The 13689-nt window shown below is 34.0% G+C and overlaps 1 pseudogene; it reads left to right on the forward strand.

The window, feature by feature from the left end:
- Positions 1 to 849: 849 nt before the first annotated feature.
- Positions 850 to 1490, forward strand: LOC129075128 (programmed cell death protein 6-like; annotated as a pseudogene).
- The last annotated feature ends 12199 nt before the right edge of the window (positions 1491 to 13689 follow it).

A 13689-nucleotide genomic window follows, 5' to 3' on the forward strand; every position in this document is an offset into this window, starting at 1 on the left:
TGTAAAATGGGGATACCAACAGTAACTCCCTCACAGGATTTTCATAAGTGTTAAATGATGTAATGTATATAAAATGCTTACTAAAACACAGTAGCATAAAATTAATTCTCAATGTTACTTGTTATTATAATTGCTAATAGTGTTATTGTACACTTAACTTGCAAGTGCTTTGAAGGTGGCAGTAACCTAGTCCTGTCTTCCTTAGTGAAAACATTTTCTATTAAAAATAATTTATTTCTTTTCATGGTATTTAGATTTCTAGCATTATTATTTCTGATTATAAAAACTAAGAAAATCTCCACTAGTTTAGAAGAATGTCCTTACATTAAAATTAATTTCTTCTTTACATGTGATTTCTTCCTATTATTGAATTTCAACATCAGATGTAATAGTGCAAGTAATGAATAAAAATCAGAGCTCCTTGTGCCCTAACTTTAATAAAGTATAATATTTAAGGAGCTAAAGTACAGGTGATAAAGTTTTATCTCAGCTAAAAAGAACAAGTGTAAACATGAAATCAAAATAGAGTCAAATGAGATTTAAGAATTTGAGGAAACCTTTAAAATCATCTAGTTCAATGCCCTCGTTTTATAAATAACCACCCCCCCAGCCAAATATGATTTGTTAATATCTTATGGCCAGAAGAATCAGAAGTAGTATAGGAATTCAGGTTTCCTGATACCTGAATGCTCAGGTTCACATGCTTTAAAATGTTCAGTTCACAAGTCTGAAAAATATGGTATAAAGTCAGAGATTAGGTGTTAGCAAAGGCTTAAAATTTATGAAACAAAGCTAACTGAGGCATCTCGTGTTATCACCAATGCCCAGCCGAGCCACACCCCTTGGCCCATGGCCATCTACCCCTACCACCCAGCCCCATGCTGCTCTGACCCAGCTGTGGGTGAGGGGATGCCCACCCAGAGCTTCTGTGGACAGTCTTCCAGAGGGCTGATAAAGACAAGAGTGGCATAAAATCTGACAATGAGCTTCAGCAAGCACTGTCTAAGGGCACCTGGACTCTATTTAATCCCGTGACTATCAAGTCAATCCTATCAATGTTTGACTGTGAGAACAAGGCTGGTGTGAACTTCAGCGAGTTCACAGGCGCCTGAAGTACATCACAGACTTCTAGAATGTCTTCTGCACCTACGACAGGGACAACTCAGAAGTGATGTGCAAGAACAAGCTTAAGTGAGCTATCTCAGGTTTTGGCTACGTGCTCTCCAACTAGTTTCACGACATCCTCATTTGGAAGTTTGACAGACAAGGGATGGGGACAGATCGCCTTTGTCGACTTCATCCAGGGCTGTATCGTCTTACAGAGGTTGGTATAGATACGTTCAGACACTACATGCGGATCAGGGTGCTGGATTCAGGTGCCGTATGAACAGTATCTCTCCATAATCTTCAGCATCATGAAACACTGGCCTTTTACAAATAGCAACATGACTTACGGAAAAAAGACTGAAAATGCCAACTATTACCTTTAATAAAACACAGCATAGATGCAGTAGATGCTGTTCTTCCTTTGGATTTTATATATTTGGGGACCCAACAGTATATATGTGGATAAGCTGATTAACATTTTTGTACTCATAACAACAGTCATATTGTTACCCACATACAGGCATTTGGGACTGCTTAATTGTGCCATGAGGTAAAATATTATAATATTTCAGGTATTCTGCACGTAAAACATTCATCATGTGCTTTTCTATATAGCTCCGGTTCTATAGTGGAAATACTTTTATTAGCCAATAGGAAATAATACGGAAGTTGCGCAGAAGGTATTTTATGTGTCTTGTTTTTTTTAAAAGGGGGATATTGTAATTATTTAAATATGCAATGTAAGCAATAGAGCAATGTAGCCCTTGGGTGGAAAAAAAAGAAATAAACCTAAAATCACAGCAAATATGCATTAAAAAATCTGTAAAAGACCTACTGTTTATAGAAGAAACTGTCAGCTTTGGAAGACTGTTATGACAAGGTTTTCATAAACTCCTAATCAAAAATATAGTAAAAGACAAAGAAACAGTAGAAAACCAAATCCAACATATCACCATTTAAGAGAACCAATTCCCAGGTGATTAGAAAGATCTATTTCTGAACTGGGTGGAAAAGGCATGATTCCTAAATCCAAAGGGAAATTAAAACCACAAAGTTTAAACAAAACAGCATGAAAAAATCAATACTCACAAAATAAAAAGGAATAATTTAGTTTGCAGCTTTTTCTTTACAAAAATTCTATTTTTAGATCAGATACAGTGGCTTAAGCTGCTACCATGTCTTTAAGCTCCATTTGGTAGGGAAATACCTGTTTGACTCTGCCACTTCTAAAGGTAAATAGGAGGTTTTGCATTTAAGTTACAATGTAGAATACTTCAGAGTAACCTCATGCCAAAATGGCACATTTCTGAGGGATGCAAAGGTATTCAATAAAAAGCTTTTAAAGGCATATTTTTAAACTTGCAGCAGGAAAGCTTTTCTGTGTCAAGACAGTAATTCCTTTAACAGCATTGATCAAAATGTCATTCTTTTATGAGTGTACAATACCTTTTAATGGCATACAACAAGCCATTAGGGTTATACACCTCTGTACAGCAGACAACTTACTGGAAAAAAGAGAACACTGGCCAAGATACAGTCAGTAGGTTTTATGCTTCTAATAAGGAAACTTCTCTCCCTAGCTGCTTCATTCTGAGCTCCACCACTGAAATTATCTAAAGATTAAATATAGGCTCCCTTCACTTCTGTAATTTAGAAGCGCTTTCAGATAGGCCTAAACTGCAAAGTCTAAACAGTATCTTGTAGATACCATAGTATGGCCTTGAAAACAGTCTCTCACCCAGGGCCAGTGAGAAATTATTCATGAAGATTAGAAAAGAATGATGGTTTTATTTACTTTGCTACTTTATGGAGAAAGAAGCAAGTGAATTTTAAAAAGTGTTATGAGATGATCACTTTTCAAATTTATTTACAAAGCCAAACACTAAAGGAACATTAAAGTTATGTATTACTCTACCATAAAATCTCTTTATCAACTAATATTGATTAGGTAATCTTTCATAAAAGGCAATGACTTAAAAGTCATTTTAAAACAAGTCCATGTCTTTGGGTTATTCATACTTCAAAAAATATAAAATAAATTCTATAACTATTTAGAAAACTTAATCATATGAGTATATAAACCCTTTAAAAAGTTCCATCAATTCACCAAATTTCTAACCACTCAGGAAATGGAGATGTTAGAAGTGGGGCAAAAATAAAAAGGGGGACTATTCTTGCTTTTCATGTTAAAGTTTTATTTTTTGCTATTAAAGAAAACATGACTTTTAAGTAGAAATAAAATCTTATAATTATAGAAATATCTCAAATATATTGATTGTATATTTGAATGTATATAAATCTACATTCTGAAAATTATTTAAGTTTCATAGAGTCTAAAAAAATGTTAAGGAAATACAAAAGATTGTAAGGATATAACAAGAACAACTATATGTCAACAAATTGAACAATCTGAAAGAAATTGGTAAAAACCTAGAAACATACTATCTTCCAAAACTGAATCAGGAAGAATCAGAAAATCTGAATAGACCGATTACAAATAATGAAATTGAAGCGGTAATCAAAAAACTCCCAACAAACAAAAATCCTGGGCCAATGGCTTAACAGTTAAATTTTACCCAACATTCAGAGACCTAATACCTATCTTTATCAAACTATTCCTAAAAATTCAATAGAAGGGAAGACTTCAAGCCCATTTTATGAAGCCAGCATTATTCTAATTACAAAACCAGATAAAGACACTACAAAGAAAGAAAATTACAGGCCAAAATTTCTGATGAACAAATATATTAGCAAACTGGATCTAGCAATACATTAAAAAGATCATACACCACGATCAAGTGTTATTTATTCCAGGATTCAGGATAGCAATACCCTCAGATCAGTAAGTGTGATATACGACATAAACAAAATGAAGGATAAAAATCACATGATCATATCAATAGAAGCAGAAAACGCATTTGATAAAACCCAGCACCCATTTATGGTAAAAACTCTCAGCAATGTGGGAGTAGGGGGAACATAATTCAATGTATTGGGTTGGCCAAAAAGCTCATTTGTTTTTTTCTGTAAAGTGGCTCTAGTAGTGCTCAGTTGTCTTTAACTCCATTTGAAACAATTTTGTTAAATTGCATTGTGACTGATGTCATATCACCATGCATTTCTAAAAAACTTATCAAAATTGGTGAATTTTTGTGTAGCCATTTTAATACCACAGATGGAAGAACATCTGCAACATTTTCATCACATTATGCTTTATTATTTCAAAAAAGGTAAAAATTCAACTGAAATGCAAAACATAAAAAGATTTGCGCAGTGTATGGAGAAGGTGCTGTGTGACTGACTGAAATTGTCAAAAGTGGTTTACAAAGTTTCATGCTAGAGATTTCTCACTGGATGATGCGCCATAAGTAGGGTAGACCAGTTGAAGTTGACAGCAATCAAATCAAGACATTAACTGAACACAATCAATGTTGTATCATGCGGGAGATAGTCGGCATACTCAAAATAGCCAAATCAATAGTTCAGGTGAAAATGAAAATGTGTCCTTTATTTTCACGGAAAAAGCCATATGGTCTTTTTGGCCAACCCAATAATAAAGACCATATGTGACAAACCCACAGCAAACACCATACTCCATGGGCAAAATCTGAAAGCACTTCCCTTAAGATAGGAACAAGACAGGGAAGTCCTTTTTGACCTTTCTAATACAACATAGTACTGTAAGTCCTAACCACAGTAATCAGATAAGTAGAAGAAATAAAAGGCATCCAAATTGGAAAGGAAGAGGTAAAACTGTCATTATTTGCACTTGACATGATACTGTATATAGAGAACCCTAAAGATTTCACCAAAAAACTACTAGAACTGATAAATGAATTCAGAAAAGTAGGATACAAAATGCCAGAAATTTGATGCATTTTTATACACCAATAATAAACTATCAGAAAGGGACACTAAGAAGCAATCCCATTTACAACTACATAAAAAAATTAATAAACTGTCTAGAAATAAATTTAACCAAGGATATAAATGACCTGTACTCAGAAAATTATGAGATACTGAAGAAAGAAACCAAAGAAGATACAATTAAGAGGATGCCTATACTGTGTTCATTAACAGGAAGAATTAACATCATTAAACTGTCCATACTACCCAAAACAATCTATAGATTAAATGCAATTCTTATTAAGATACCAATGGTATATTACACAGAACTAGAATAAGTATTCTGAAAATTTATATGGAACCACCAAAGACACTAAATACCCATATCAATCTTGAGAAAGAACAAAGTTGGAGGAATCATGTTACCAAGTATCAAACTATACTACAAGGCCATAGTAATCAAAACAGCATGGTACTGGCATGAAAACAAAGAGATCAGTGGGGAAGAATAGAGAGACCAGAAGTAAACCCATGATTTTATGGTCAAATAATACTTGATAAAGGACACAAGAACATACAATGGGGTAAAGATAGTCTATTCAATAAATAGTGTTGGGAAAATTGGACAGATGTGGAAAAAAAATGAAACTAGACTTCCTTTTCACACCATACAAAGAATAAACTCAAAATGAACAAAAGACTTAAATGTTAGACTTGAAACAATAAAAACCCTAAGAGAAAAAACATATGCAATAAAATCACATTTCTTGTAGCAATGTTTCTTCTTTATACCTTCTCAGGCAAGAAAAACAAAAGAAAAAACAAATGAGACTACATCAAACTAAAAAGATTTTGCACAACAAAGGAAACCATCAACAAAATGAAAAGATGACCAACTCAGTAGGAGAACATATTCGCCAATGATACATAAGATAAGGGTTGATATCCAAAATTTATAAAAAAAAAAAAACTTACAAAACTCAAGACCAAAAAAAAAAAACAAACTCCAAACAACCCAATTGGAGAATGGGCAAAGGACCTGAATAGACACTTCTCCAAAGAGGACATACAGATGGCAAATAGACATATAAAAAGATGTTCAATGTCACTAATTGTAAGAGAGATGCAATTTAAAACTACAATGAGGTATACTTCACACTGTCGTAGTGGCTATCATCAATAAATCAACACACAAGTGCTGGAGAGAATGTGGAGAAAAGGAAACCCCTGTGCACTGTTGGTGGGAATGGAGACCAATGCAGTCACTGAGGAAAACAGTATGGAGTTAACTCAAAAAATTAAAAATTAAACTGCCTTATGAACCAGTGATTCCACTTCTGGGAATATATTTGAAGAAGACTGAAACAGTAATTTGAAATAATATATGCATCCCTGTGTTCATTACAGCATTATCTACAATCTCAAGGATTTGGAAGCAGCCCAAGTATACCCATCAATAAATTAGTGGATAAAAAAATATTTGGTACATTTAAACAATGGAATACTACTTGACCATAAAAAAGAAGGAACCCTTGTCTTTTGTGACAGCATGGATGGATCCAGAGAGCATTATGCTAAGGGAAATAAGCAAGTCAGAGAAAGACAAGTGCCATATGATTTCATTTGTATGTGAAACCTAATGAACAAAATAAACTAACAAATAAAATAGAAACAGATTCATAGATACAGAGAAGAGACCTACAGCTGCCAGAGGGAAAGGGGTTGGAAGGGGGGCTGAGCGAAAAAGGTGAAGGGATTAATTTTAAAAAACCCAAATAAACAAAACATCCTCCTATACACAGACAACAGCATGGTGATTACCAGAGAGAAAGCGGGGGGCGGGCAGTAGAAGGAAGTAGAAGACGGTAAGGTGGATAAATGGTGATGGAAGGAGACTTGACTTGGGGTGGTGAACATACAATATACAGATGATGTATTATAGAACTATATAACTGAAACCTATATAATTTTATTAACCAATGTCACCCCAATAAATTCAATTTAAAAAGAGCAGGAAAATAGCCAAGAGAACAAAGCAAAATTACAAGAGTGTAAAAAGAATCAGGAATAAAGTTTTAATTTCCAAGAAAAAGAAAGCCAATCCAGCATACATCAAGTTATGGAGCTAATCTTTAAAACTATAATACAAAAGAGGATAACTGCTAATAAGAGAAGACATGGAACTACTTTTTAAAAGGGGCTATGAAAGATCTAGGAAAACTGACACAGATACACAATTTTGAGATATATTGTAAAATACTTTAAAGATAAGAAAATAGTCTTCTGAGATCAGTTTTACATATAAAGCAAAATCAAACTGGCATCAGACTGCTTAGCAGCAACAAACAAGGGAAGATAATAGGAAGGTAGGAATCAATGTATGTTATTTAAATTGACAAACCAGGCATCACAGTACCTGATATCAAACCATATTACAAGGCCACTGTAATCAAAATAGTCTGGTACTGGCATAAGAACAGACACATAGGCCAATGGAACAGAATAGAGAGCCCAGAAATAAACCCATCTCTATAGTCAATTAATATTTGACCAAGGGGGCAGAAAAAGAAAATGGAATAAAAATAGCCTCTTCAATAAGTGGTGTTGGGAGATCTGGACAAGGACATGCAAAAAAAAAAAAAAAAAAAAAAAAAAAAAAAAAGAAACTAGACCACCAGCTTACACCATAAACCAAAATAAACTCAAGATGGATAAAAGACTTAAATATAAGTCATGATACCATAAAAGCCCTAGAGGAAAACAGGCAGGAAAATTTTAGATATCCTATGTAGTAATATTTTCACCGATACATCTCCTAGGACAAGGGACATAAAGGAAAGAATAAACAAATGGGGCTTGATCAAACTAAAAAGCTTCTGCATGGCCAAAGAAAACATCAATAAAATGGAAAGGGAATCAATCATTTGGGAAACCATATTTGCCAATGATAACTCAGAGAAGGGTTTGATCTCCAATATATGTAGAGAACTCACATGACTCCATATCAGGAAGCCAAAGAGTCAAGGAGGACATACAGAGGGGCCAGAGACACATGAAAAAATGCTCAGCATCACTAGCCATCAGAGAGACACAAATTAAAACCACAATGAGATACCACTTCACACCAGTCAGAATGGCCATCATTAATAAATCAACAAAACAAGTGCTGGCGAGATTGTGGAGAAAAGGGAATCCTAGTACATTGATGGTGGGGATGCAAACTAATGCAGTTGCTGTGAAAAAAAGAGTATGGAATTCCCTAAAAAACTAAAGATGGAACTGCCTTTTGATCCAGTGAGCCCTCTGGTGGGACTATACCCTAAGAATCCTGAATCACCAGTTCAAAACAACCTGCACCCCAATGTTCATAGCAGCATTACTTACAATAGCCAAGCACTGGAAACAGCTTAGGTGCACATTAGTAAATGAGTAAATTAGAAAACTGTTGTACATTTACACAATGGAATACTACGAAGCAGAAAGAAAGAATTCCTACCCCTCGTGACAGCATGGGTGGAAATGGAGAGCATTATATTAAATGAAATAAGCCAGGTGGTGAAAGACAAATACCATATGATCTCACCTATAAGTGGAACATAATCCACAAAACAAACAAATGAGCAAAACAGAACCAGAGACTTGGAAATAAAGAACAAACTGACAGTGACCAGAGGGGACGGGTGAGGGGGAGAAGGGAAAGGAGGAAGCAAAGGAACATGAAATGACACAGACAATGTGGGAGGATTGACTATGGGAGTAGGGGGGAGGGCGAGGAGAGCAGTGAGGATAAAGGCAGGACAACTATAACTGAACAATAATAAATAAAAAATAAAAACAAAAAATATTAAAAATTTTTAATAATCTGAAAAACCAAACTTAAGCAAAAGGGGGATAAAAAATTAAGGGCATTATAACTAATAGTATAAAGATAACCACTAAAAAGACTTCCAAAATACCAAAGAAAATACAAAGGTACAGTAAGGAAAGTAGAATGAAATAGAGAAATATGAAATATACACTATATATAAACTAATGTGTCAGAATAAAGACAATATATAGTTATATCAATAAATATACACTAATATAACACCTATTTTTTAAAAAATTCAACAACATATTACAGAAACTTAGCTCAAATAAAAGGATGTAAAAAGTAAAAATACAACCCTGGCTGGATCGCTCAGTTAGTTAGAGCATTGTCCCAATACGTGAAGGTTACAGGTTTGATCCGTGGTCAGGACTCATACAAGGAACAACCAATGAATGCATAAATAAGTGGAATAATAAATCAATGTTTTTCTCTATCTCTCTCTCTCACCCCATCCTCCCTCTCTCTCTCTCTCCCTATCTCTCTCTAGTCAAAAAAAAAAAAAGTAAAATTATAAAAGATAGACAAATATATTCAAGGCAAACAGAAACAATAAGAAAGGAGGTGTTGTAATTTTCAAATTACATACATACATGCATACAAAAGTTTCATGACATTGGATTTGGAAATGATTTCTGGGATATGACACCAAATCATAGGTAACAAAGAAAAATATACAAATTGGATTTCATGAAAATTTAAAAATTTTGTTCATCAAAAGATACTATCCACAGAATAAATAAAAAGGCAACCACAGAATTAGAGGAAATATCTACAAATCATATATCTAATGAGGGATTAATATCTGAAATATATAGAGACCTTCTAAAACTCAACAGCAAAAGTACAAACAGTCTGATTTAAAACTGGACAAAGGACTTGACACTTCTACAGAGAAGTCAAAGGGCCAATAAGTATATGAAAAGATGTTCAACATCACTAACAATTAGGTCAATGCAAGTCAAAAATATGAGATACCATCTCACAAATATTAGGTTGGCTACTATCAAAAACACAGAAGGTTACGAGTGTTAGAAAGGATGTTGGAAATTTCAGAATCCTTGCACTGTTGGTAGAATTCAAAAATGGTACAGCCACTGTAGAAAACAGTGTGGCAGTTCCTCAAAAAATTAAAATAGAATCACTTGTACCCCCATATTCATACCAGCATTATTCACAATAGTTAAAATGTGAAGGCAACTGAAGTGTTGTCCATCAACCAATGAATGCATAAGCAAAATGTGGTATATATGAGGGGGGACCCAAAAGACCTCCAGAATTTATTTATAAAAAAATTGTGTATCCTTACATGTTTAAATTTCAGTCACCTTCAAAGTATACTCCATTTGATGCAATACACCTACCAAGACATTTTTTCCACTGCTTAAGACAGTTTTGGGGCTCATCGATTTTGATGCCTTTTAGTGCATCTGCTGTTTTTTGTTCCACCTCTTCCACATTGGCAAAATGTTTGCCTTTTAGGAGGGAAACAAAAAAACATTCCTCAGAGATTGGGTGAATAGGGAGGGTGGGGCTTCTGGGTCATGCTGTTTTTGGTCAAAAACTGATGAACACTCAGTGCAGTGTGGGCAGGTATGCCTGTAAATCACCCATTATGAAATGAGCAAACACACTGAAAGAGTCTTCCAAAAATTTCACAGAGGCCCCAAAACTCCAGCTGGTACACTGAAACAGATGGTGTCCTAGAACACTCACCTAGTGGGGGAGGCCTGTACTCCAAGGGGCCCACCCTCCAAAAGATAATTCTGGGTCTTTGGGGGTCCCCCCTTGTACATACAATGGAATATTGTCCTACCTTAAAAAGATAATTCTGCAATATGCTACAATGTGGATGCACTTGAACATTATGCTAAGTGAAATAAGCCAGTCACATAAATACAAATACTATATGATTCCACTTATATATGAGATATTTAGAGGAGTCAAATCAGAGACACACAAAATATAATGGTGGTTGCAAAGGTCTGGGAACAGAGGGAAATGGGGAATAATTGTTTAATGGGTATAGAGTTTCAGTTTCACAAAATGAAAAGAATTATGGAGCTAGGTGATGGTGATGGTTGCAAAACATTATAAATATATTTAATACCACTGAACTATATACTTAAAATGATTAAAATGATAAATTTTATGTTACGCGCATTTTGCCGAATTTTTTATAGGGATAAAAATATTTCAGAAAAACCTAATTGATGTCAATAATAATAAGTATGGTTATCTCTGGGAAGACAGGAAGTGGTAATTGGGATTAAATGCAGGGAATCATGAGATGCTAGGAATGTTCCCTATTTTGATATAGATGTACATATGGATTTACAAAACAATAAAAACATTATTTGAACTGTACACTTAAGATTAGTGCACTTGAAATACTTTTCTGCATGCATGTCCATCAACCAAAACAATAACAAAAAGTCATGGAAAGACACTTCATCAAAAAAAGAAATCAAAATGGTCAGGAAACATAAGTAAATATGTTCAGCCTCATTAGCTATCAAGGAAATGCCAATTAAACTACTGCTACAACCACACAAGACTCACTAATACACTATTTGATTGATCAGCAAGCAGATGAACTAACACACAATTTATAGAACTACAAATTGGTACAACTGTTTTAGAAAACTTTGATGTACCTGCTAAGCTAAAATATACAATTCTCTCAAAAAGTTGTCCCGCTTTTTTTCTATTTTATTTCAGTTGTATCAGTCCAACATCTACATCTGCAGTTCTTTTATAAACATTCTTAGGTTTAATATATCTCTTTTTTTCTGACCCTTACCCTCCTATCACTTTTCCCAATTATGAGTATCTTCTCCCAAGGATCAGAGGCAGAGGCTATTCTATAAAATAGTCTGTTTAATTGAAAGAAATGTAATAGATACCACACTAATAGTTGAATTTTACTCTGAGGCATCTTGATAAATTTTCAGGTTTTATTAATGTGTGTGAAGGTCATGTCCTTGATTTGATCCTTGGTAAAAGACTGAGTTTTAATTGGCCTTTGTCACTCAAAGCCTTTCTCACTTTTATTTTTTTAGAATTTATGATTAAAAAACAATAGTGCTTCCCAACATTATTTTGTCCCCTTGAATTCCCTTTCATGCCTGTGTTTAAAAAAAAAATGACAGTTCTTTTCTGAGCCCTTTTTTCTAATAATACCTTATAAATGGAGCCACAAGCAATCAACAAATATGCTATTGAAGTTCTGTTTTCTTGCCACTCGTCCTGGAGCTACAAATTTACTAAATACATGATCTGCATCAAATGGAGGTGGTGGAAAAAAAATCTAATTCCAATATAAAAGTTTAACCTTTGGAAAAGTTGATTGGGTTACATTTCATTAAGTCTCCCCTAACTAACACAGTTACTAGTATAAGAGTGATACCAGATGTTAGAAAATTATTCAAATACCAATCAACCACCCATTCTCCCAATTTAGATTACATAAGCCTGGGAGATTTAAATACAACTTATGTAACATACTTTGGATCTCATAATATATCCTCTAGCAAAAGCAAATTGGTATTCTAGCTTTGAGGCCTCAGATGTAATTCAATCAGATACAGTATAGCAAAATGAATCTAGAATTTGAAATGATTAAATACATTGTAGTTTTGTGTAAAATTCATAGGTGATAAAAGGCAGTTATATTTAAAAATCCTCTCCCCAATATTTTCAATGTAGATACTTACTATATTAAAAGTCCATCACATTGAATGAAACACCACTAAGCCAACTGCATTATGCCTTCCATTTGTCCTGCATGTATAATTATACTCAATAAAATAAAAATAAAAATGTATAATGAAATCTTTCCACAATATTAGCAGGTCACCCTCAAACAACTTGACCTACACAAGACTTTTCTAGCCAACTCAACCTATTATTCACAGATCAAAACTCTTTTCTCCCCGAAATACTCTATATACAGTAACAACTAGAGAAAAAAAAATCTAATAATAAAGAAACAGAAGTCCATACTATATATTCAGGAAATTTTTTAAAAAGCAGACATTAGTCCTAAATACTAAACTTGAATGTTTGTAATACATTCAAGGGAAACAAACAAAGAAAAATACCTGTTCTATCAAGAGACATTCCAGATTGCAAAGGCTTATGTAGAAGATAATATTAAATTACTATTCAAGTAGTAATTCCTTATGTAATTTTAAAGACTATAAACCATTATATTTTATATGCTGATAAGATTTAATGACTCATTATTTACAGAGCAAAGTTTGAATCATCTAGATCCAGCATCTATAAAATTATAAATTGACCTTTCCGGGTCAATTAGTTGAGCTCTTACTGTCCTGTTCTACCGGTATGAAATATCTTCTCGATAACAGTACTAACTCTTAAATTCTGTGTCATTGTTCATAAAAAGACAGTGAACATCTCAGACCAAAGAGCTCTGAAAATTTTCTCCTCCACAACAATGAGAACACTAGCAAAAACTGTCAGAATCACCTTTTTTAGAAGGCTAGAAATTAAACAAAAGCTTATAGCAATCCAGGGAATGATTATTGAAGGAAAAAAAAACAAAATCTCCATAAGAACAATGAGCATGTAGAATTTTAATTTGTCCTTTTCTCCTCTACTGGTACCCTGATCCACAGGAGTCTTGAAAAACAATAGCCACAATCAAGTCTGGCAGTCCAATGAGTTGGAATTCTTTCAAGGTACCATTCCCAAAGAAAGGTCTTTATTGGACATGACAGACTCCACATGTAAGGCTGTCATTATGTGAACTTATTCAGAGCTCACAAGTACAAAAACATTTCCCCCAAGAGAATCGCAAAAAACAACCCGACAACTGTTGAACATATTCTGAAACATAACTC

This window comes from Pteronotus mesoamericanus, unplaced genomic scaffold (genome assembly GCF_021234165.1).
Source record: "Pteronotus mesoamericanus isolate MK-2021 breed Mesoamerican mustached bat unplaced genomic scaffold, CSHL_Meso_final contig_52, whole genome shotgun sequence".
In the NCBI taxonomy this organism is placed as follows: domain Eukaryota; kingdom Metazoa; phylum Chordata; class Mammalia; order Chiroptera; family Mormoopidae; genus Pteronotus; species Pteronotus mesoamericanus.